Source organism: Chiloscyllium punctatum, chromosome 3 (genome assembly GCF_047496795.1).
Source record: "Chiloscyllium punctatum isolate Juve2018m chromosome 3, sChiPun1.3, whole genome shotgun sequence".
Taxonomy (NCBI): Eukaryota; Metazoa; Chordata; class Chondrichthyes; order Orectolobiformes; family Hemiscylliidae; genus Chiloscyllium; species Chiloscyllium punctatum.
The window spans coordinates 26,345,404-26,368,241 of NC_092741.1; the positions used below are offsets into that span (position 1 = coordinate 26,345,404).

Sequence of the window (22,838 nt, forward strand, 5' to 3'; positions counted from 1 at the left end):
CTCTGGCGGCAGGAAACGTGAGTGCCGAAACAGAGGACACAGCTTAAAAATACGGGGTAGACCGTTTAGGACAGAGATGAGGAGAAACGTCTTCACCCAGAGAGTGGTGGCTGTGTGGAATGCTCTGCCCCAGAGGGCAGTGGAGGCCCAGTCTCTGGATTCATTGAAGAAAGAGTTGGACAGAGCTCTCAAGGATAGTGGAATCAAGGCTTATGGAGATAAGGCAGGAACAGGATACTGATTAAGGATGATCAGCCATGATCATATTGAATGGTGGTGCAGGCTCCAAGGGCAGAATGGCCAACTCCTGCACCTATTGTCTATTGTCCTCCTTTCCTGACTGCCAGCCGCAGACAGCGTGCAGCCCCAATCCCTTTCTTTCCCTCTTTCTTGCTGATTTTGGCAGCGCTCCGCTCTCCTCCCCTCCCTGTCTCCTGCCTGCAGCGGCAGCAAAAATAACCTGTCGCTGCATTGCGTGCGTGGCCCAACACGAGTGCAGAGGGGTGACTTGAGCAGCCCCTGCTGGCGGAAAAAGCCTACTGCACCTGGTATTCCCAGGCGGTCTCCCATCCAAGTACTAACCAGGCCTGAGTCTGCTTAGCTTCCGAGATCAGACGAGATCGGGCGTTTTCAGACTAGTATGGCCATAGGCGCTGGCCCCTGCCTTTTCTCCCCACTTCAAGGCGTGCTGGCCAGCCACATTTTCTTTGCTGCTCTTTCTCTTGATCCCCTTTGTTTTTTTTTTCTCTCTTTTCTCTTTGCTCTTCCTCCTCCGTGCGTGCTTCCCTCCCTCCCTCCCTCCCTCCAGCTAGCCCTTGCCCACCAGGCTCCTGTCGTCTCCCCCATCCCCACACAGGCCGACTGCAAGACCTCCCCCTGCTTCATAGGGCTGCAGCCTGCATTCTCTCATCCTTCCACACTCCTCCACGCCTCCATTTCGGAATGGCAGGCAGTGACCAGTGGGGTACCGCAGGGATCAGTACTGGGACCGCAGCTTTTTACAATATATGTTCATGATATAGAAGATGCTATTAGCAATAACATTAGCAAATTTGCTGATGATACTGAGCTGGGTGGCAGGGTGAAATGTGATGAGGATGTTAGGAGATTACCGGGTGACCTGGACAAGTTAGGTGAGTGGTCAGATGCATGGCAGATGCACTTTAATGTGGATAAATGGATGCTTATCCACTTTGGTGGCAAGAACACGAAGGCAGATTACTACCTAAATGGAATCAATTTCGGTCAAGGGACAGTACCGAGAGATCTGGGGGTTCTTGTACACCACTCAATGAAGGTAAGCATGCAGGTACAGCAGGTAGTGAAGAAGGCTAATAGCATGCTGGCCTTCATAACAAGAGGGATCGAGTACAGAAGCAAAGAGGTTCTTCTGCAGGTGTACAGGGCCCTGGTGAGACCACACCTGGAGTACTGTGTGCAGTTCTGGTCTCCAAATTTGAGGAGAGACATTCCGGCTATTGAGGGAGTGCAGCGTAGGTTGACGAGGTCAATTCCTGGAATGGCGGGATTACCTTACACTGAAAGACTGGAGCGACTGGGCTTGTGTACCCTTGAGTTTAGAAGACTGAGAGGGGATCTGGTTGAGACATATAAGATTATCAAAGGATTGGACACTCTGGCGGCAGGAAACGTGAGTGCCGAAACAGAGGACACAGCTTAAAAATACGGGGTAGACCGTTTAGGACAGAGATGAGGAGAAACGTCTTCACCCAGAGAGTGGTGGCTGTGTGGAATGCTCTGCCCCAGAGGGCAGTGGAGGCCCAGTCTCTGGATTCATTGAAGAAAGAGTTGGACAGAGCTCTCAAGGATAGTGGAATCAAGGCTTATGGAGATAAGGCAGGAACAGGATACTGATTAAGGATGATCAGCCATGATCATATTGAATGGTGGTGCAGGCTCCAAGGGCAGAATGGCCAACTCCTGCACCTATTGTCTATTGTCCTCCTTTCCTGACTGCCAGCCGCAGACAGCGTGCAGCCCCAATCCCTTTCTTTCCCTCTTTCTTGCTGATTTTGGCAGCGCTCCGCTCTCCTCCCCTCCCTGTCTCCTGCCTGCAGCGGCAGCAAAAATAACCTGTCGCTGCATTGCGTGCGTGGCCCAACACGAGTGCAGAGGGGTGACTTGAGCAGCCCCTGCTGGCGGAAAAAGCCTACTGCACATGGTATTCCCAGGCGGTCTCCCATCCAAGTACTAACCAGGCCTGAGTCTGCTTAGCTTCCGAGATCAGACAAGATCGGGCGTTTCCAGACTAGTATGGCCGTAGGCGCAGGCCCCTGCCTTTTCTCCCCACTTCAAGGCGTGCTGGCCAGCCACATTTTCTTTGCTGCTCTTTCTCTTGATCCCCTTTGTTTTTTTTTTCTCTCTTTTCTCTTTGCTCTTCCTCCTCCGTGCGTGCTTCCCTCCCTCCCTCCCTCCAGCTAGCCCTTGCCCACCAGGCTCCTGTCGTCTCCCACATCCCCACACAGGCCGACTGCAAGACCTCCCCCTGCTTCATAGGGCTGCAGCCTGCATTCTCTCATCCTTCCACACTCCTCCACGCCTCCATTTCGGAATGGCAGGCAGTGACCAGTGGGGTACCGCAGGGATCAGTACTGGGACCGCAGCTTTTTACAATATATGTTCATGATATAGAAGATGCTATTAGCAATAACATTAGCAAATTTGCTGATGATACTGAGCTGGGTGGCAGGGTGAAATGTGATGAGGATGTTAGGAGATTACCGGGTGACCTGGACAAGTTAGGTGAGTGGTCAGATGCATGGCAGATGCACTTTAATGTGGATAAATGGATGCTTATCCACTTTGGTGGCAAGAACAGGAAGGCAGATTACTACCTAAATGGAATCAATTTCGGTCAAGGGACAGTACCGAGAGATCTGGGGGTTCTTGTACACCACTCAATGAAGGTAAGCATGCAGGTACAGCAGGTAGTGAAGAAGGCTAATAGCATGCTGGCCTTCATAACAAGAGGGATCGAGTACAGAAGCAAAGAGGTTCTTCTGCAGGTGTACAGGGCCCTGGTGAGACCACACCTGGAGTACTGTGTGCAGTTCTGGTCTCCAAATTTGAGGAGAGACATTCCGGCTATTGAGGGAGTGCAGCGTAGGTTGACAAGGTCAATTCCTGGAATGGCGGGATTACCTTACACTGAAAGACTGGAGCGACTGGGCTCGTGTACCCTTGAGTTTAGAAGACTGAGAGGGGATCTGGTTGAGACATATAAGATTATCAAAGGATTGGACACTCTGGCGGCAGGAAACGTGAGTGCCGAAACAGAGGACACAGCTTAAAAATACGGGGTAGACCGTTTAGGACAGAGATGAGGAGAAACGTCTTCACCCAGAGAGTGGTGGCTGTGTGGAATGCTCTGCCCCAGAGGGCAGTGGAGGCCCAGTCTCTGGATTCATTGAAGAAAGAGTTGGACAGAGCTCTCAAGGATAGTGGAATCAAGGCTTATGGAGATAAGGCAGGAACAGGATACTGATTAAGGATGATCAGCCATGATCATATTGAATGGTGGTGCAGGCTCCAAGGGCAGAATGGCCAACTCCTGCACCTATTGTCTATTGTCCTCCTTTCCTGACTGCCAGCCGCAGACAGCGTGCAGCCCCAATCCCTTTCTTTCCCTCTTTCTTGCTGATTTTGGCAGCGCTCCGCTCTCCTCCCCTCCCTGTCTCCTGCCTGCAGCGGCAGCAAAAATAACCTGTCGCTGCATTGCGTGCGTGGCCCAACACGAGTGCAGAGGGGTGACTTGAGCAGCCCCTGCTGGCGGAAAAAGCCTACTGCACCTGGTATTCCCAGGCGGTCTCCCATCCAAGTACTAACCAGGCCTGAGTCTGCTTAACTTCCGAGATCAGACGAGATCGGGCGTTTTCAGACTAGTATGGCCGTAGGCGCTGGCCCCTGCCTTTTCTCCCCACTTCAAGGCGTGCTGGCCAGCCACATTTTCTTTGCTGCTCTTTCTCTTGATCCCCTTTGGTTTTTTTTTCTCTCTTTTCTCTTTGCTCTTCCTCCTCCGTGCATGCTTCCCTCCCTCCCTCCCTCCCTCCAGCTAGCCCTTGCCCACCAGGCTCCTGTCGTCTCCCACATCCCCACACAGGCCGACTGCAAGACCTCCCCCTGCTTCATAGGGCTGCAGCCTGCATTCTCTCATCCTTCCACACTCCTCCACGCCTCCATTTCGGAATGGCAGGCAGTGACCAGTGGGGTACCGCAGGGATCAGTACTGGGACCGCAGCTTTTTACAATATATGTTCATGATATAGAAGATGCTATTACCAATAACATTAGCAAATTTGCTGATGATACTGAGCTGGGTGGCAGGGTGAAATGTGATGAGGATGTTAGGAGATTACCGGGTGACCTGGACAAGTTAGGTGAGTGGTCAGATGCATGGCAGATGCACTTTAATGTGGATAAATGGATGCTTATCCACTTTGGTGGCAAGAACACGAAGGCAGATTACTACCTAAATGGAATCAATTTCGGTCAAGGGACAGTACCGAGAGATCTGGGGGTTCTTGTACACCACTCAATGAAGGTAAGCATGTAGGTACAGCAGGTAGTGAAGAAGGCTAATAGCATGCTGGCCTTCATAACAAGAGGGATCGAGTACAGAAGCAAAGAGGTTCTTCTGCAGGTGTACAGGGCCCTGGTGAGACCACACCTGGAGTACTGTGTGCAGTTCTGGTCTCCAAATTTGAGGAGAGACATTCCGGCTATTGAGGGAGTGCAGCGTAGGTTGACGAGGTCAATTCCTGGAATGGCGGGATTACCTTACACTGAAAGACTGGAGCGACTGGGCTCGTGTACCCTTGAGTTTAGAAGACTGAGAGGGGATCTGGTTGAGACATATAAGATTATCAAAGGATTGGACACTCTGGCGGCAGGAAACGTGAGTGCCGAAACAGAGGACACAGCTTAAAAATACGGGGTAGACCGTTTAGGACAGAGATGAGGAGAAACGTCTTCACCCAGAGAGTGGTGGCTGTGTGGAATGCTCTGCCCCAGAGGGCAGTGGAGGCCCAGTCTCTGGATTCATTGAAGAAAGAGTTGGACAGAGCTCTCAAGGATAGTGGAATCAAGGCTTATGGAGATAAGGCAGGAACAGGATACTGATTAAGGATGATCAGCCATGATCATATTGAATGGTGGTGCAGGCTCCAAGGGCAGAATGGCCAACTCCTGCACCTATTGTCTATTGCCCTCCTTTCCTGACTGCCAGCCGCAGACAGCGTGCAGCCCCAATCCCTTTCTTTCCCTCTTTCTTGCTGATTTTGGCAGCGCTCCGCTCTCCTCCCCTCCCTGTCTCCTGCCTGCAGCGGCAGCAAAAATAACCTGTCGCTGCATTGCGTGCGTGGCCCAACACGAGTGCAGAGGGGTGACTTGAGCAGCCCCTGCTGGCGGAAAAAGCCTACTGCACCTGGTATTCCCAGGCGGTCTCCCATCCAAGTACTAACCAGGCCTGAGTCTGCTAAGCTTCCGAGATCAGACGAGATCGGGCGTTTTCAGACTAGTATGGCCGTAGGCGCTGGCCCCTGCCTTTTCTCCCCACTTCAAGGCGTGCTGGCCAGCCACATTTTCTTTGCTGCTCTTTCTCTTGATCCCCTTTGTTTTTTTTCTCTCTTTTCTCTTTGCTCTTCCTCCTCCGTGCGTGCTTCCCTCCCTCCCTCCCTCCCTCCAGCTAGCCCTTGCCCACCAGGCTCCTGTCGTCTCCCACATCCCCACACAGGCCGACTGCAAGACCTCCCCCTGCTTCATAGGGCTGCAGCCTGCATTCTCTCATCCTTCCACACTCCTCCACGCCTCCATTTCGGAATGGCAGGCAGTGACCTGTGGGGTACCGCAGGGATCAGTACTGGGACCGCAGCTTTTTACAATATATGTTCATGATATAGAAGATGCTATTAGCAATAACATTAGCAAATTTGCTGATGATACTGAGCTGGGTGGCAGGGTGAAATGTGATGAGGATGTTAGGAGATTACCGGGTGACCTGGACAAGTTAGGTGAGTGGTCAGATGCATGGCAGATGCACTTTAATGTGGATAAATGGATGCTTATCCACTTTGGTGGCAAGAACAGGAAGGCAGATTACTACCTAAATGGAATCAATTTCGGTCAAGGGACAGTACCGAGAGATCTGGGGGTTCTTGTACACCACTCAATGAAGGTAAGCATGCAGGTACAGCAGGTAGTGAAGAAGGCTAATAGCATGCTGGCCTTCATAACAAGAGGGATCGAGTACAGAAGCAAAGAGGTTCTTCTGCAGGTGTACAGGGCCCTGGTGAGACCACACCTGGAGTACTGTGTGCAGTTCTGGTCTCCAAATTTGAGGAGAGACATTCCGGCTATTGAGGGAGTGCAGCGTAGGTTGACGAGGTCAATTCCTGGAATGGCGGGATTACCTTACACTGAAAGACTGGAGCGACTGGGCTCGTGTACCCTTGAGTTTAGAAGACTGAGAGGGGATCTGGTTGAGACATATAAGATTATCAAAGGATTGGACACTCTGGCGGCAGGAAACGTGAGTGCCGAAACAGAGGACACAGCTTAAAAATACGGGGTAGACCGTTTAGGACAGAGATGAGGAGAAACGTCTTCACCCAGAGAGTGGTGGCTGTGTGGAATGCTCTGCCCCAGAGGGCAGTGGAGGCCCAGTCTCTGGATTCATTGAAGAAAGAGTTGGACAGAGCTCTCAAGGATAGTGGAATCAAGGCTTATGGAGATAAGGCAGGAACAGGATACTGATTAAGGATGATCAGCCATGATCATATTGAATGGTGGTGCAGGCTCCAAGGGCAGAATGGCCAACTCCTGCACCTATTGTCTATTGTCCTCCTTTCCTGACTGCCAGCCGCAGACAGCGTGCAGCCCCAATCCCTTTCTTTCCCTCTTTCTTGCTGATTTTGGCAGCGCTCCGCTCTCCTCCCCTCCCTGTCTCCTGCCTGCAGCGGCAGCAAAAATAACCTGTCGCTGCATTGCGTGCGTGGCCCAACACGAGTGCAGAGGGGTGACTTGAGCAGCCCCTGCTGGCGGAAAAAGCCTACTGCACCTGGTATTCCCAGGCGGTCTCCCATCCAAGTACTAACCAGGCCTGAGTCGGCTTAGCTTCCGAGATCAGACGAGATCGGGCGTTTTCAGACTAGTATGGCCGTAGGCGCTGGCCCCTGCCTTTTCTCCCCACTTCAAGGCGTGCTGGCCAGCCACATTTTCTTTGCTGCTCTTTCTCTTGATCCCCTTTGTTTTTTTTTTCTCTCTTTTCTCTTTGCTCTTCCTCCTCCGTGCGTGCTTCCCTCCCTCCCTCCCTCCCTCCAGCTAGCCCTTGCCCACCAGGCTCCTGTCGTCTCCCCCATCCCCACACAGGCCGACTGCAAGACCTCCCCCTGCTTCATAGGGCTGCAGCCTGCATTCTCTCATCCTTCCACACTCCTCCACGCCTCCATTTCGGAATGGCAGGCAGTGACCAGTGGGGTACCGCAGGGATCAGTACTGGGACCGCAGCTTTTTACAATATATGTTCATGATATAGAAGATGCTATTAGCAATAACATTAGCAAATTTGCTGATGATACTGAGCTGGGTGGCAGGGTGAAATGTGATGAGGATGTTAGGAGATTACCGGGTGACCTGGACAAGTTAGGTGAGTGGTCAGATGCATGGCAGATGCACTTTAATGTGGATAAATGGATGCTTATCCACTTTGGTGGCAAGAACACGAAGGCAGATTACTACCTAAATGGAATCAATTTCGGTCAAGGGACAGTACCGAGAGATCTGGGGGTTCTTGTACACCACTCAATGAAGGTAAGCATGCAGGTACAGCAGGTAGTGAAGAAGGCTAATAGCATGCTGGCCTTCATAACAAGAGGGATCGAGTACAGAAGCAAAGAGGTTCTTCTGCAGGTGTACAGGGCCCTGGTGAGACCACACCTGGAGTACTGTGTGCAGTTCTGGTCTCCAAATTTGAGGAGAGACATTCCGGCTATTGAGGGAGTGCAGCGTAGGTTGACGAGGTCAATTCCTGGAATGGCGGGATTACCTTACACTGAAAGACTGGAGCGACTGGGCTTGTGTACCCTTGAGTTTAGAAGACTGAGAGGGGATCTGGTTGAGACATATAAGATTATCAAAGGATTGGACACTCTGGCGGCAGGAAACGTGAGTGCCGAAACAGAGGACACAGCTTAAAAATACGGGGTAGACCGTTTAGGACAGAGATGAGGAGAAACGTCTTCACCCAGAGAGTGGTGGCTGTGTGGAATGCTCTGCCCCAGAGGGCAGTGGAGGCCCAGTCTCTGGATTCATTGAAGAAAGAGTTGGACAGAGCTCTCAAGGATAGTGGAATCAAGGCTTATGGAGATAAGGCAGGAACAGGATACTGATTAAGGATGATCAGCCATGATCATATTGAATGGTGGTGCAGGCTCCAAGGGCAGAATGGCCAACTCCTGCACCTATTGTCTATTGCCCTCCTTTCCTGACTGCCAGCCGCAGACAGCGTGCAGCCCCAATCCCTTTCTTTCCCTCTTTCTTGCTGATTTTGGCAGCGCTCCGCTCTCCTCCCCTCCCTGTCTCCTGCCTGCAGCGGCAGCAAAAATAACCTGTCGCTGCATTGCGTGCGTGGCCCAACACGAGTGCAGAGGGGTGACTTGAGCAGCCCCTGCTGGCGGAAAAAGCCTACTGCACCTGGTATTCCCAGGCGGTCTCCCATCCAAGTACTAACCAGGCCTGAGTCTGCTTAGCTTCCGAGATCAGACGAGATCGGGCGCTTTCAGACTAGTATGGCCGTAGGCACTGGCCCCTGCCTTTTCTCCCCACTTCAAGGCGTGCTGGCCAGCCACATTTTCTTTGCTGCTCTTTCTCTTGATCCCCTTTGTTTTTTTTTTCTCTCTTTTCTCTTTGCTCTTCCTCCTCCGTGCGTGCTTCCCTCCCTCCCTCCCTCCCTCCAGCTAGCCCTTGCCCACCAGGCTCCTGTCGTCTCCCACATCCCCACACAGGCCGACTGCAAGACCTCCCCCTGCTTCATAGGGCTGCAGCCTGCATTCTCTCATCCTTCCACACTCCTCCACGCCTCCATTTCGGAATGGCAGGCAGTGACCAGTGGGGTACCGCAGGGATCAGTACTGGGACCGCAGCTTTTTACAATATATGTTCATGATATAGAAGATGCTATTACCAATAACATTAGCAAATTTGCTGATGATACTGAGCTGGGTGGCAGGGTGAAATGTGATGAGGATGTTAGGAGATTACCGGGTGACCTGGACAAGTTAGGTGAGTGGTCAGATGCATGGCAGATGCACTTTAATGTGGATAAATGGATGCTTATCCACTTTGGTGGCAAGAACACGAAGGCAGATTACTACCTAAATGGAATCAATTTCGGTCAAGGGACAGTACCGAGAGATCTGGGGGTTCTTGTACACCACTCAATGAAGGTAAGCATGCAGGTACAGCAGGTAGTGAAGAAGGCTAATAGCATGCTGGCCTTCATAACAAGAGGGATCGAGTACAGAAGCAAAGAGGTTCTTCTGCAGGTGTACAGGGCCCTGGTGAGACCACACCTGGAGTACTGTGTGCAGTTCTGGTCTCCAAATTTGAGGAGAGACATTCCGGCTATTGAGGGAGTGCAGCGTAGGTTGACGAGGTCAATTCCTGGAATGGCGGGATTACCTTACACTGAAAGACTGGAGCGACTGGGCTCGTGTACCCTTGAGTTTAGAAGACTGAGAGGGGATCTGGTTGAGACATATAAGATTATCAAAGGATTGGACACTCTGGCGGCAGGAAACGTGAGTGCCGAAACAGAGGACACAGCTTAAAAATACGGGGTAGACCGTTTAGGACAGAGATGAGGAGAAACGTCTTCACCCAGAGAGTGGTGGCTGTGTGGAATGCTCTGCCCCAGAGGGCAGTGGAGGCCCAGTCTCTGGATTCATTGAAGAAAGAGTTGGACAGAGCTCTCAAGGATAGTGGAATCAAGGCTTATGGAGATAAGGCAGGAACAGGATACTGATTAAGGATGATCAGCCATGATCATATTGAATGGTGGTGCAGGCTCCAAGGGCAGAATGGCCAACTCCTGCACCTATTGTCTATTGCCCTCCTTTCCTGACTGCCAGCCGCAGACAGCGTGCAGCCCCAATCCCTTTCTTTCCCTCTTTCTTGCTGATTTTGGCAGCGCTCCGCTCTCCTCCCCTCCCTGTCTCCTGCCTGCAGCGGCAGCAAAAATAACCTGTCGCTGCATTGCGTGCGTGGCCCAACACGAGTGCAGAGGGGTGACTTGAGCAGCCCCTGCTGGCGGAAAAAGCCTACTGCACCTGGTATTCCCAGGCGGTCTCCCATCCAAGTACTAACCAGGCCTGAGTCTGCTTAGCTTCCGAGATCAGGCGTTTTCAGACTAGTATGGCCGTAGGCGCTGGCCCCTGCCTTTTCTCCCCACTTCAAGGCGTGCTGGCCAGCCACATTTTCTTTGCTGCTCTTTCTCTTGATCCCCTTTGTTTTTTTTTTCTCTCTTTTCTCTTTGCTCTTCCTCCTCCGTGCGTGCTTCCCTCCCTCCCTCCCTCCAGCTAGCCCTTGCCCACCAGGCTCCTGTCGTCTCCCACATCCCCACACAGGCCGACTGCAAGACCTCCCCCTGCTTCATAGGGCTGCAGCCTGCATTCTCTCATCCTTCCACACTCCTCCACGCCTCCATTTCGGAATGGCAGGCAGTGACCAGTGGGGTACCGCAGGGATCAGTACTGGGACCGCAGCTTTTTACAATATATGTTCATGATATAGAAGATGCTATTACCAATAACATTAGCAAATTTGCTGATGATACTGAGCTGGGTGGCAGGGTGAAATGTGATGAGGATGTTAGGAGATTACCGGGTGACCTGGACAAGTTAGGTGAGTGGTCAGATGCATGGCAGATGCACTTTAATGTGGATAAATGGATGCTTATCCACTTTGGTGGCAAGAACAGGAAGGCAGATTACTACCTAAATGGAATCAATTTCGGTCAAGGGACAGTACCGAGAGATCTGGGGGTTCTTGTACACCACTCAATGAAGGTAAGCATGCAGGTACAGCAGGTAGTGAAGAAGGCTAATAGCATGCTGGCCTTCATAACAAGAGGGATCGAGTACAGAAGCAAAGAGGTTCTTCTGCAGGTGTACAGGGCCCTGGTGAGACCACACCTGGAGTACTGTGTGCAGTTCTGGTCTCCAAATTTGAGGAGAGACATTCCGGCTATTGAGGGAGTGCAGCGTAGGTTGACGAGGTCAATTCCTGGAATGGCGGGATTACCTTACACTGAAAGACTGGAGCGACTGGGCTCGTGTACCCTTGAGTTTAGAAGACTGAGAGGGGATCTGGTTGAGACATATAAGATTATCAAAGGATTGGACACTCTGGCGGCAGGAAACGTGAGTGCCGAAACAGAGGACACAGCTTAAAAATACGGGGTAGACCGTTTAGGACAGAGATGAGGAGAAACGTCTTCACCCAGAGAGTGGTGGCTGTGTGGAATGCTCTGCCCCAGAGGGCAGTGGAGGCCCAGTCTCTGGATTCATTGAAGAAAGAGTTGGACAGAGCTCTCAAGGATAGTGGAATCAAGGCTTATGGAGATAAGGCAGGAACAGGATACTGATTAAGGATGATCAGCCATGATCATATTGAATGGTGGTGCAGGCTCCAAGGGCAGAATGGCCAACTCCTGCACTTATTGTCTATTGCCCTCCTTTCCTGACTGCCAGCCGCAGACAGCGTGCAGCCCCAATCCCTTTCTTTCCCTCTTTCTTGCTGATTTTGGCAGCGCTCCGCTCTCCTCCCCTCCCTGTCTCCTGCCTGCAGCGGCAGCAAAAATAACCTGTCGCTGCATTGCGTGCGTGGCCCAACACGAGTGCAGAGGGGTGACTTGAGCAGCCCCTGCTGGCGGAAAAAGCCTACTGCACCTGGTACTCCCAGGCGGTCTCCCATCGAAGTACTAACCAGGCCTGAGTCTGCTTAGCTTCCGAGATAAGACGAGATCGGGCGTTTTCAGACTAGTATGGCCGTAGGCGCTGGCCCCTGCCTTTTCTCCCCACTTCAAGGCGTGCTGGCCAGCCACATTTTCTTTGCTGCTCTTTCTCTTGATCCCCTTTGGTTTTTTTTTCTCTCTTTTCTCTTTGCTCTTCCTCCTCCGTGCGTGCTTCCCTCCCTCCCTCCCTCCCTCCCTCCAGCTAGCCCTTGCCCACCAGGCTCCTGTCGTCTCCCCCATCCCCACACAGGCCGACTGCAAGACCTCCCCCTGCTTCATAGGGCTGCAGCCTGCATTCTCTCATCCTTCCACACTCCTCCACGCCTCCATTTCGGAATGGCAGGCAGTGACCAGTGGGGTACCGCAGGGATCAGTACTGGGACCGCAGCTTTTTACAATATATGTTCATGATATAGAAGATGCTATTAGCAATAACATTAGCAAATTTGCTGATGATACTGAGCTGGGTGGCAGGGTGAAATGTGATGAGGATGTTAGGAGATTACCGGGTGACCTGGACAAGTTAGGTGAGTGGTCAGATGCATGGCAGATGCACTTTAATGTGGATAAATGGATGCTTATCCACTTTGGTGGCAAGAACAGGAAGGCAGATTACTACCTAAATGGAATCAATTTCGGTCAAGGGACAGTACCGAGAGATCTGGGGGTTCTTGTACACCACTCAATGAAGGTAAGCATGCAGGTACAGCAGGTAGTGAAGAAGGCTAATAGCATGCTGGCCTTCATAACAAGAGGGATCGAGTACAGAAGCAAAGAGGTTCTTCTGCAGGTGTACAGGGCCCTGGTGAGACCACACCTGGAGTACTGTGTGCAGTTCTGGTCTCCAAATTTGAGGAGAGACATTCCGGCTATTGAGGGAGTGCAGCGTAGGTTGACGAGGTCAATTCCTGGAATGGCGGGATTACCTTACACTGAAAGACTGGAGCGACTGGGCTCGTGTACCCTTGAGTTTAGAAGACTGAGAGGGGATCTGGTTGAGACATATAAGATTATCAAAGGATTGGACACTCTGGCGGCAGGAAACGTGAGTGCCGAAACAGAGGACACAGCTTAAAAATACGGGGTAGACCGTTTAGGACAGAGATGAGGAGAAACGTCTTCACCCAGAGAGTGGTGGCTGTGTGGAATGCTCTGCCCCAGAGGGCAGTGGAGGCCCAGTCTCTGGATTCATTGAAGAAAGAGTTGGACAGAGCTCTCAAGGATAGTGGAATCAAGGCTTATGGAGATAAGGCAGGAACAGGATACTGATTAAGGATGATCAGCCATGATCATATTGAATGGTGGTGCAGGCTCCAAGGGCAGAATGGCCAACTCCTGCACCTATTGTCTATTGCCCTCCTTTCCTGACTGCCAGCCGCAGACAGCGTGCAGCCCCAATCCCTTTCTTTCCCTCTTTCTTGCTGATTTTGGCAGCGCTCCGCTCTCCTCCCCTCCCTGTCTCCTGCCTGCAGCGGCAGCAAAAATAACCTGTCGCTGCATTGCGTGCGTGGCCCAACACGAGTGCAGAGGGGTGACTTGAGCAGCCCCTGCTGGCGGAAAAAGCCTACTGCACCTGGCATTCCCAGGCGGTCTCCCATCCAAGTACTAACCAGGCCTGAGTCTGCTTAGCTTCCGAGATCAGACGAGATCGGGCGCTTTCAGACTAGTATGGCCGAAGGCACTGGCCCCTGCCTTTTCTCCCCACTTCAAGGCGTGCTGGCCAGCCACATTTTCTTTGCTGCTCTTTCTCTTGATCCCCTTTGTTTTTTTTTTCTCTCTTTTCTCTTTGCTCTTCCTCCTCCGTGCGTGCTTCCCTCCCTCCCTCCCTCCCTCCAGCTAGCCCTTGCCCACCAGGCTCCTGTCGTCTCCCACATCCCCACACAGGCCAACTGCAAGACCTCCCCCTGCTTCATAGGGCTGCAGCCTGCATTCTCTCATCCTTCCACACTCCTCCACGCCTCCATTTCGGAATGGCAGGCAGTGACCAGTGGGGTACCGCAGGGATCAGTACTGGGACCGCAGCTTTTTACAATATATGTTCATGATATAGAAGATGCTATTAGTAATAACATTAGCAAATTTGCTGATGATACTGAGCTGGGTGGCAGGGTGAAATGTGATGAGGATGTTAGGAGATTACCGGGTGACCTGGACAAGTTAGGTGAGTGGTCAGATGCATGGCAGATGCACTTTAATGTGGATAAATGGATGCTTATCCACTTTGGTGGCAAGAACACGAAGGCAGATTACTACCTAAATGGAATCAATTTCGGTCAAGGGACAGTACCGAGAGATCTGGGGGTTCTTGTACACCACTCAATGAAGGTAAGCATGCAGGTACAGCAGGTAGTGAAGAAGGCTAATAGCATGCTGGCCTTCATAACAAGAGGGATCGAGTACAGAAGCAAAGAGGTTCTTCTGCAGGTGTACAGGGCCCTGGTGAGACCACACCTGGAGTACTGTGTGCAGTTCTGGTCTCCAAATTTGAGGAGAGACATTCCGGCTATTGAGGGAGTGCAGCGTAGGTTGACAAGGTCAATTCCTGGAATGGCGGGATTACCTTACACTGAAAGACTGGAGCGACTGGGCTCGTGTACCCTTGAGTTTAGAAGACTGAGAGGGGATCTGGTTGAGACATATAAGATTATCAAAGGATTGGACACTCTGGCGGCAGGAAACGTGAGTGCCGAAACAGAGGACACAGCTTAAAAATACGGGGTAGACCGTTTAGGACAGAGATGAGGAGAAACGTCTTCACCCAGAGAGTGGTGGCTGTGTGGAATGCTCTGCCCCAGAGGGCAGTGGAGGCCCAGTCTCTGGATTCATTGAAGAAAGAGTTGGACAGAGCTCTCAAGGATAGTGGAATCAAGGCTTATGGAGATAAGGCAGGAACAGGATACTGATTAAGGATGATCAGCCATGATCATATTGAATGGTGGTGCAGGCTCCAAGGGCAGAATGGCCAACTCCTGCACCTATTGTCTATTGCCCTCCTTTCCTGACTGCCAGCCGCAGACAGCGTGCAGCCCCAATCCCTTTCTTTCCCTCTTTCTTGCTGATTTTGGCAGCGCTCCGCTCTCCTCCCCTCCCTGTCTCCTGCCTGCAGCGGCAGCAAAAATAACCTGTCGCTGCATTGCGTGCGTGGCCCAACACGAGTGCAGAGGGGTGACTTGAGCAGCCCCTGCTGGCGGAAAAAGCCTACTGCACCTGGTATTCCCAGGCGGTCTCGCATCCAAGTACTAACCAGGCCTGAGTCTGCTTAGCTTCCGAGATCAGACGAGATTGGGCGTTTTCAGACTAGTATGGCCGTAGGCACTGGCCCCTGCCTTTTCTCCCCACTTCAAGGCGTGCTGGCCAGCCACATTTTCTTTGCTGCTCTTTCTCTTGATCCCCTTTGGTTTTTTTTTCTCTCTTTTCTCTTTGCTCTTCCTCCTCCGTGCGTGCTTCCCTCCCTCCCTCCCTCCCTCCAGCTAGCCCTTGCCCACCAGGCTCCTGTCGTCTCCCCCATCCCCACACAGGCCGACTGCAAGACCTCCCCCTGCTTCATAGAGCTGCAGCCTGCATTCTCTCATCCTTCCACACTCCTCCACGCCTCCATTTCGGAATGGCAGGCAGTGACCAGTGGGGTACCGCAGGGATCAGTACTGGGACCGCAGCTTTTTACAATATATGTTCATGATATAGAAGATGCTATTCGCAATAACATTAGCAAATTTGCTGATGATACTGAGCTGGGTGGCAGGGTGAAATGTGATGAGGATGTTAGGAGATTACCGGGTGACCTGGACAAGTTAGGTGAGTGGTCAGATGCATGGCAGATGCACTTTAATGTGGATAAATGGATGCTTATCCACTTTGGTGGCAAGAACACGAAGGCAGATTACTACCTAAATGGAATCAATTTCGGTCAAGGGACAGTACCGAGAGATCTGGGGGTTCTTGTACACCACTCAATGAAGGTAAGCATGCAGGTACAGCAGGTAGTGAAGAAGGCTAATAGCATGCTGGCCTTCATAACAAGAGGGATCGAGTACAGAAGCAAAGAGGTTCTTCTGCAGGTGTACAGGGCCCTGGTGAGACCACACCTGGAGTACTGTGTGCAGTTCTGGTCTCCAAATTTGAGGAGAGACATTCCGGCTATTGAGGGAGTGCAGCGTAGGTTGACGAGGTCAATTCCTGGAATGGCGGGATTACCTTACACTGAAAGACTGGAGCGACTGGGCTCGTGTACCCTTGAGTTTAGAAGACTGAGAGGGGATCTGGTTGAGACATATAAGATTATCAAAGGATTGGACACTCTGGCGGCAGGAAACGTGAGTGCCGAAACAGAGGACACAGCTTAAAAATACAGGGTAGACCGTTTAGGACAGAGATGAGGAGAAACGTCTTCACCCAGAGAGTGGTGGCTGTGTGGAATGCTCTGCCCCAGAGGGCAGTGGAGGCCCAGTCTCTGGATTCATTGAAGAAAGAGTTGGACAGAGCTCTCAAGGATAGTGGAATCAAGGCTTATGGAGATAAGGCAGGAACAGGATACTGATTAAGGATGATCAGCCATGATCATATTGAATGGTGGTGCAGGCTCCAAGGGCAGAATGGCCAACTCCTGCACCTATTGTCTATTGTCCTCCTTTCCTGACTGCCAGCCGCAGACAGCGTGCAGCCCCAATCCCTTTCTTTCCCTCTTTCTTGCTGATTTTGGCAGCGCTCCGCTCTCCTCCCCTCCCTGTCTCCTGCCTGCAGCGGCAGCAAAAATAACCTGTCGCTGCATTGCGTGCGTGGCCCAACACGAGTGCAGAGGGGTGACTTGAGCAGCCCCTGCTGGCGGAAAAAGCCTACTGCACCTGGTATTCCCAGGCGGTCTCCCATCCAAGTACTAACCAGGCCTGAGTCTGCTTAGCTTCCGAGATCAGACGAGATCGGGCGTTTTCAGACTAGTATGGCCGTAGGCGCTGGCCCCTGCCTTTTCTCCCCACTTCAAGGCGTGCTGGCCAGCCACATTTTCTTTGCTGCTCTTTCTCTTGATCCCCTTTGTTTTTTTTTTCTCTCTTTTCTCTTTGCTCTTCCTCCTCCGTGCGTGCTTCCCTCCCTCCCTCCCTCCCTCCAGCTAGCCCTTGCCCACCAGGCTCCTGTCGTCTCCCACATCCCCACACAGGCCAACTGCAAGACCTCCCCCTGCTTCATAGGGCTGCAGCCTGCATTCTCTCATCCTTCCACACTCCTCCACGCCTCCATTTCGGAATGGCAGGCAGTGACCAGTGGGGTACCGCAGGGATCAGTACTGGGACTGCAGCTTTTTACAATATATGTTCATGATATAGAAGATGCTATTAGTAATAACATTAGCAAATTTGCTGATGATACTGAGCTGGGTGGCAGGGTGAAATGTGATGAGGATGTTAGGAGATTACCGGGTGACCTGGACAAGTTAGGTGAGTGGTCAGATGCATGGCAGATGCACTTTAATGTGGATAAATGGATGCTTATCCACTTTGGTGGCAAGAACACGAAGGCAGATTACTACCTAAATGGAATCAATTTCGGTCAAGGGACAGTACCGAGAGATCTGGGGGTTCTTGTACACCACTCAATGAAGGTAAGCATGCAGGTACAGCAGGTAGTGAAGAAGGCTAATAGCATGCTGGCCTTCATAACAAGAGGGATCGAGTACAGAAGCAAAGAGGTTCTTCTGCAGGTGTACAGGGCCCTGGTGAGACCACACCTGGAGTACTGTGTGCAGTTCTGGTCTCCAAATTTGAGGAGAGACATTCCGGCTATTGAGGGAGTGCAGCGTAGGTTGACGAGGTCAATTCCTGGAATGGCGGGATTACCTTACACTGAAAGACTGGAGCGACTGGGCTCGTGTACCCTTGAGTTTAGAAGACTGAGAGGGGATCTGGTTGAGACATATAAGATTATCAAAGGATTGGACACTCTGGCGGCAGGAAACGTGAGTGCCGAAACAGAGGACACAGCTTAAAAATACGGGGTAGACCGTTTAGGACAGAGATGAGGAGAAACGTCTTCACCCAGAGAGTGGTGGCTGTGTGGAATGCTCTGCCCCAGAGGGCAGTGGAGGCCCAGTCTCTGGATTCATTGAAGAAAGAGTTGGACAGAGCTCTCAAGGATAGTGGAATCAAGGCTTATGGAGATAAGGCAGGAACAGGATACTGATTAAGGATGATCAGCCATGATCATATTGAATGGTGGTGCAGGCTCCAAGGGCAGAATGGCCAACTCCTGCACCTATTGTCTATTGCCCTCCTTTCCTGACTGCCAGCCGCAGACAGCGTGCAGCCCCAATCCCTTTCTTTCCCTCTTTCTTGCTGATTTTGGCAGCGCTCCGCTCTCCTCCCCTCCCTGTCTCCTGCCTGCAGCGGCAGCAAAAATAACCTGTCGCTGCATTGCGTGCGTGGCCCAACACGAGTGCAGAGGGGTGACTTGAGCAGCCCCTGCTGGCGGAAAAAGCCTACTGCACCTGGTATTCCCAGGCGGTCTCGCATCCAAGTACTAACCAGGCCTGAGTCTGCTTAGCTTCCGAGATCAGACGAGATCGGGCGTTTTCAGACTAGTATGGCCGTAGGCGCTGGCCCCTGCCTTTTCTCCCCACTTCAAGGCGTGCTGGCCAGCCACATTTTCTTTGCTGCTCTTTCTCTTGATCCCCTTTGTTTTTTTTTTCTCTCTTTTCTCTTTGCTCTTCCTCCTCCGTGCGTGCTTCCCTCCCTCCCTCCCTCCCTCCAGCTAGCCCTTGCCCACCAGGCTCCTGTCGTCTCCCACATCCCCACACAGGCCAACTGCAAGACCTCCCCCTGCTTCATAGGGCTGCAGCCTGCATTCTCTCATCCTTCCACACTCCTCCACGCCTCCATTTCGGAATGGCAGGCAGTGACCAGTGGGGTACCGCAGGGATCAGTACTGGGACCGCAGCTTTTTACAATATATGTTCATGATATAGAAGATGCTATTAGCAATAACATTAGCAAATTTGCTGATGATACTGAGCTGGGTGGCAGGGTGAAATGTGATGAGGATGTTAGGAGATTACCGGGTGACCTGGACAAGTTAGGTGAGTGGTCAGATGCATGGCAGATGCACTTTAATGTGGATAAATGGATGCTTATCCACTTTGGTGGCAAGAACAGGAAGGCAGATTACTACCTAAATGGAATCAATTTCGGTCAAGGGACAGTACCGAGAGATCTGGGGGTTCTTGTACACCACTCAATGAAGGTAAGCATGCAGGTACAGCAGGTAGTGAAGAAGGCTAATAGCATGCTGGCCTTCATAACAAGAGGGATCGAGTACAGAAGCAAAGAGGTTCTTCTGCAGGTGTACAGGGCCCTGGTGAGACCACACCTGGAGTACTGTGTGCAGTTCTGGTCTCCAAATTTGAGGAGAGACATTCCGGCTATTGAGGGAGTGCAGCGTAGGTTGACGAGGTCAATTCCTGGAATGGCGGGATTACCTTACACTGAAAGACTGGAGCGACTGGGCTCGTGTACCCTTGAGTTTAGAAGACTGAGAGGGGATCTGGTTGAGACATATAAGATTATCAAAGGATTGGACACTCTGGCGGCAGGAAACGTGAGTGCCGAAACAGAGGACACAGCTTAAAAATACGGGGTAGACCGTTTAGGACAGAGATGAGGAGAAACGTCTTCACCCAGAGAGTGGTGGCTGTGTGGAATGCTCTGCCCCAGAGGGCAGTGGAGGCCCAGTCTCTGGATTCATTGAAGAAAGAGTTGGACAGAGCTCTCAAGGATAGTGGAATCAAGGCTTATGGAGATAAGGCAGGAACAGGATACTGATTAAGGATGATCAGCCATGATCATATTGAATGGTGGTGCAGGCTCCAAGGGCAGAATGGCCAACTCCTGCACCTATTGTCTATTGCCCTCCTTTCCTGACTGCCAGCCGCAGACAGCGTGCAGCCCCAATCCCTTTCTTTCCCTCTTTCTTGCTGATTTTGGCAGCGCTCCGCTCTCCTCCCCTCCCTGTCTCCTGCCTGCAGCGGCAGCAAAAATAACCTGTCGCTGCATTGCGTGCGTGGCCCAACACGAGTGCAGAGGGGTGACTTGAGCAGCCCCTGCTGGCGGAAAAAGCCTACTGCACCTGGTATTCCCAGGCGGTCTCCCATCCAAGTACTAACCAGGCCTGAAACAGCTTAGTTTCCGAGATCAGACGAGATCGGGCGCTTTCAGACTAGTATGGCCGTAGGCGCTGGCCCCTGCCTTTTCTCCCCACTTCAAGGCGTGCTGGCCAGACACATTTTCTTTGCTGCTCTTTCTCTTGATCCCCTTTGTTTTTTTTTTCTCTCTTTTCTCTTTGCTCTTCCTCCTCCGTGCGTGCTTCCCTCCCTCCCTCCCTCCCTCCAGCTAGCCCTTGCCCACCAGGCTCCTGTCGTCTCCCACATCCCCACACAGGCCAACTGCAAGACCTCCCCCTGCTTCATAGGGCTGCAGCCTGCATTCTCTCATCCTTCCACACTCCTCCACGCCTCCATTTCGGAATGGCAGGCAGTGACCTGTGGGGTACCGCAGGGATCAGTACTGGGACCGCAGCTTTTTACAATATATGTTCATGATATAGAAGATGCTATTAGCAATAACATTAGCAAATTTGCTGATGATACTGAGCTGGGTGGCAGGGTGAAATGTGATGAGGATGTTAGGAGATTACCGGGTGACCTGGACAAGTTAGGTGAGTGGTCAGATGCATGGCAGATGCACTTTAATGTGGATAAATGGATGCTTATCCACTTTGGTGGCAAGAACACGAAGGCAGATTACTACCTAAATGGAATCAATTTCGGTCAAGGGACAGTACCGAGAGATCTGGGGGTTCTTGTACACCACTCAATGAAGGTAAGCATGCAGGTACAGCAGGTAGTGAAGAAGGCTAATAGCATGCTGGCCTTCATAACAAGAGGGATCGAGTACAGAAGCAAAGAGGTTCTTCTGCAGGTGTACAGGGCCCTGGTGAGACCACACCTGGAGTACTGTGTGCAGTTCTGGTCTCCAAATTTGAGGAGAGACATTCCGGCTATTGAGGGAGTGCAGCGTAGGTTGACGAGGTCAATTCCTGGAATGGCGGGATTACCTTACACTGAAAGACTGGAGCGACTGGGCTCGTGTACCCTTGAGTTTAGAAGATTGAGAGGGGATCTGGTTGAGACATATAAGATTATCAAAGGATTGGACACTCTGGCGGCAGGAAACGTGAGTGCCGAAACAGAGGACACAGCTTAAAAATACGGGGTAGACCGTTTAGGACAGAGATGAGGAGAAACGTCTTCACCCAGAGAGTGGTGGCTGTGTGGAATGCTCTGCCCCAGAGGGCAGTGGAGGCCCAGTCTCTGGATTCATTGAAGAAAGAGTTGGACAGAGCTCTCAAGGATAGTGGAATCAAGGCTTATGGAGATAAGGCAGGAACAGGATACTGATTAAGGATGATCAGCCATGATCATATTGAATGGTGGTGCAGGCTCCAAGGGCAGAATGGCCAACTCCTGCACCTATTGTCTATTGTCCTCCTTTCCTGACTGCCAGCCGCAGACAGCGTGCAGCCCCAATCCCTTTCTTTCCCTCTTTCTTGCTGATTTTGGCAGCGCTCCGCTCTCCTCCCCTCCCTGTCTCCTGCCTGCAGCGGCAGCAAAAATAACCTGTCGCTGCATTGCGTGCGTGGCCCAACACGAGTGCAGAGGGGTGACTTGAGCAGCCCCTGCTGGCGGAAAAAGCCTACTGCACCTGGTATTCCCAGGCGGTCTCCCATCCAAGTACTAACCAGGCCTGAGTCTACTTAGCTTCCGAGATCAGACGAGATCGGGCGCTTTCAGACTAGTATGGCCGCAGGCGCTGGCCCCTGCCTTTTCTCCCCACTTCAAGGCGTGCTGGCCAGCCACATTTTCTTTGCTGCTCTTTCTCTTGATCCCCTTTGTTTTTTTTTTCTCTCTTTTCTCTTTGCTCTTCCTCCTCCGTGCGTGCTTCCCTCCCTCCCTCCCTCCCTCCAGCTAGCCCTTGCCCACCAGGCTCCTGTCGTCTCCCACATCCCCACACAGGCCAACTGCAAGACCTCCCCCTGCTTCATAGGGCTGCAGCCTGCATTCTCTCATCCTTCCACACTCCTCCACGCCTCCATTTCGGAATGGCAGGCAGTGACCAGTGGGGTACCGCAGGGATCAGTACTGGGACCGCAGCTTTTTACAATATATGTTCATGATATAGAAGATGCTATTAGCAATAACATTAGCAAATTTGCTGATGATACTGAGCTGGGTGGCAGGGTGAAATGTGATGAGGATGTTAGGAGATTACCGGGTGACCTGGACAAGTTAGGTGAGTGGTCAGATGCATGGCAGATGCACTTTAATGTGGATAAATGGATGCTTATCCACTTTGGTGGCAAGAACACGAAGGCAGATTACTACCTAAATGGAATCAATTTCGGTCAAGGGACAGTACCGAGAGATCTGGGGGTTCTTGTACACCACTCAATGAAGGTAAGCATGCAGGTACAGCAGGTAGTGAAGAAGGCTAATAGCATGCTGGCCTTCATAACAAGAGGGATCGAGTACAGAAGCAAAGAGGTTCTTCTGCAGGTGTACAGGGCCCTGGTGAGACCACACCTGGAGTACTGTGTGCAGTTCTGGTCTCCAAATTTGAGGAGAGACATTCCGGCTATTGAGGGAGTGCAGCGTAGGTTGACGAGGTCAATTCCTGGAATGGCGGGATTACCTTACACTGAAAGACTGGAGCGACTGGGCTCGTGTACCCTTGAGTTTAGAAGACTGAGAGGGGATCTGGTTGAGACATAT

The 22,838-nt window shown here is 51.8% G+C and overlaps 13 non-coding genes and 1 pseudogene across 13 annotated transcripts; all 14 read right to left on the reverse strand.

Moving 5' to 3' along the window:
- Positions 1–533: 533 nt before the first annotated feature.
- On the reverse strand, positions 534–652 carry LOC140475758 (5S ribosomal RNA). The gene has a single exon (XR_011960248.1). It is a non-coding gene; the product is annotated as a 5S ribosomal RNA (ribosomal RNA).
- A 1,515-nt stretch (positions 653–2,167) lies between these two features.
- On the reverse strand, positions 2,168–2,286 carry LOC140470646 (5S ribosomal RNA). The gene has a single exon (XR_011956593.1). It is a non-coding gene; the product is annotated as a 5S ribosomal RNA (ribosomal RNA).
- A 1,511-nt stretch (positions 2,287–3,797) lies between these two features.
- Positions 3,798–3,916, reverse strand: LOC140475559 (5S ribosomal RNA). The gene has a single exon (XR_011960081.1). It is a non-coding gene; the product is annotated as a 5S ribosomal RNA (ribosomal RNA).
- A 1,515-nt stretch (positions 3,917–5,431) lies between these two features.
- Positions 5,432–5,550, reverse strand: LOC140469121 (5S ribosomal RNA). Its single transcript, XR_011955965.1, has one exon. It is a non-coding gene; the product is annotated as a 5S ribosomal RNA (ribosomal RNA).
- A 1,513-nt stretch (positions 5,551–7,063) lies between these two features.
- LOC140468536 (5S ribosomal RNA) lies at positions 7,064–7,182 on the reverse strand. Its single transcript, XR_011955683.1, has one exon. It is a non-coding gene; the product is annotated as a 5S ribosomal RNA (ribosomal RNA).
- Positions 7,183–8,697: 1,515 nt separating this feature from the next.
- On the reverse strand, positions 8,698–8,816 carry LOC140475814 (5S ribosomal RNA). The gene has a single exon (XR_011960301.1). It is a non-coding gene; the product is annotated as a 5S ribosomal RNA (ribosomal RNA).
- Positions 8,817–10,331: 1,515 nt separating this feature from the next.
- Positions 10,332–10,440, reverse strand: LOC140471814 (5S ribosomal RNA; annotated as a pseudogene).
- A 1,511-nt stretch (positions 10,441–11,951) lies between these two features.
- LOC140470865 (5S ribosomal RNA) lies at positions 11,952–12,070 on the reverse strand. Its single transcript, XR_011956777.1, has one exon. It is a non-coding gene; the product is annotated as a 5S ribosomal RNA (ribosomal RNA).
- A 1,519-nt stretch (positions 12,071–13,589) lies between these two features.
- Positions 13,590–13,708, reverse strand: LOC140468641 (5S ribosomal RNA). The gene has a single exon (XR_011955790.1). It is a non-coding gene; the product is annotated as a 5S ribosomal RNA (ribosomal RNA).
- Positions 13,709–15,223: 1,515 nt separating this feature from the next.
- On the reverse strand, positions 15,224–15,342 carry LOC140471145 (5S ribosomal RNA). Its single transcript, XR_011956872.1, has one exon. It is a non-coding gene; the product is annotated as a 5S ribosomal RNA (ribosomal RNA).
- Positions 15,343–16,857: 1,515 nt separating this feature from the next.
- On the reverse strand, positions 16,858–16,976 carry LOC140473820 (5S ribosomal RNA). Its single transcript, XR_011958655.1, has one exon. It is a non-coding gene; the product is annotated as a 5S ribosomal RNA (ribosomal RNA).
- A 1,515-nt stretch (positions 16,977–18,491) lies between these two features.
- Positions 18,492–18,610, reverse strand: LOC140469566 (5S ribosomal RNA). Its single transcript, XR_011956160.1, has one exon. It is a non-coding gene; the product is annotated as a 5S ribosomal RNA (ribosomal RNA).
- A 1,515-nt stretch (positions 18,611–20,125) lies between these two features.
- Positions 20,126–20,244, reverse strand: LOC140471132 (5S ribosomal RNA). The gene has a single exon (XR_011956870.1). It is a non-coding gene; the product is annotated as a 5S ribosomal RNA (ribosomal RNA).
- Positions 20,245–21,759: 1,515 nt separating this feature from the next.
- LOC140468502 (5S ribosomal RNA) lies at positions 21,760–21,878 on the reverse strand. The gene has a single exon (XR_011955669.1). It is a non-coding gene; the product is annotated as a 5S ribosomal RNA (ribosomal RNA).
- Positions 21,879–22,838: the final 960 nt, after the last annotated feature.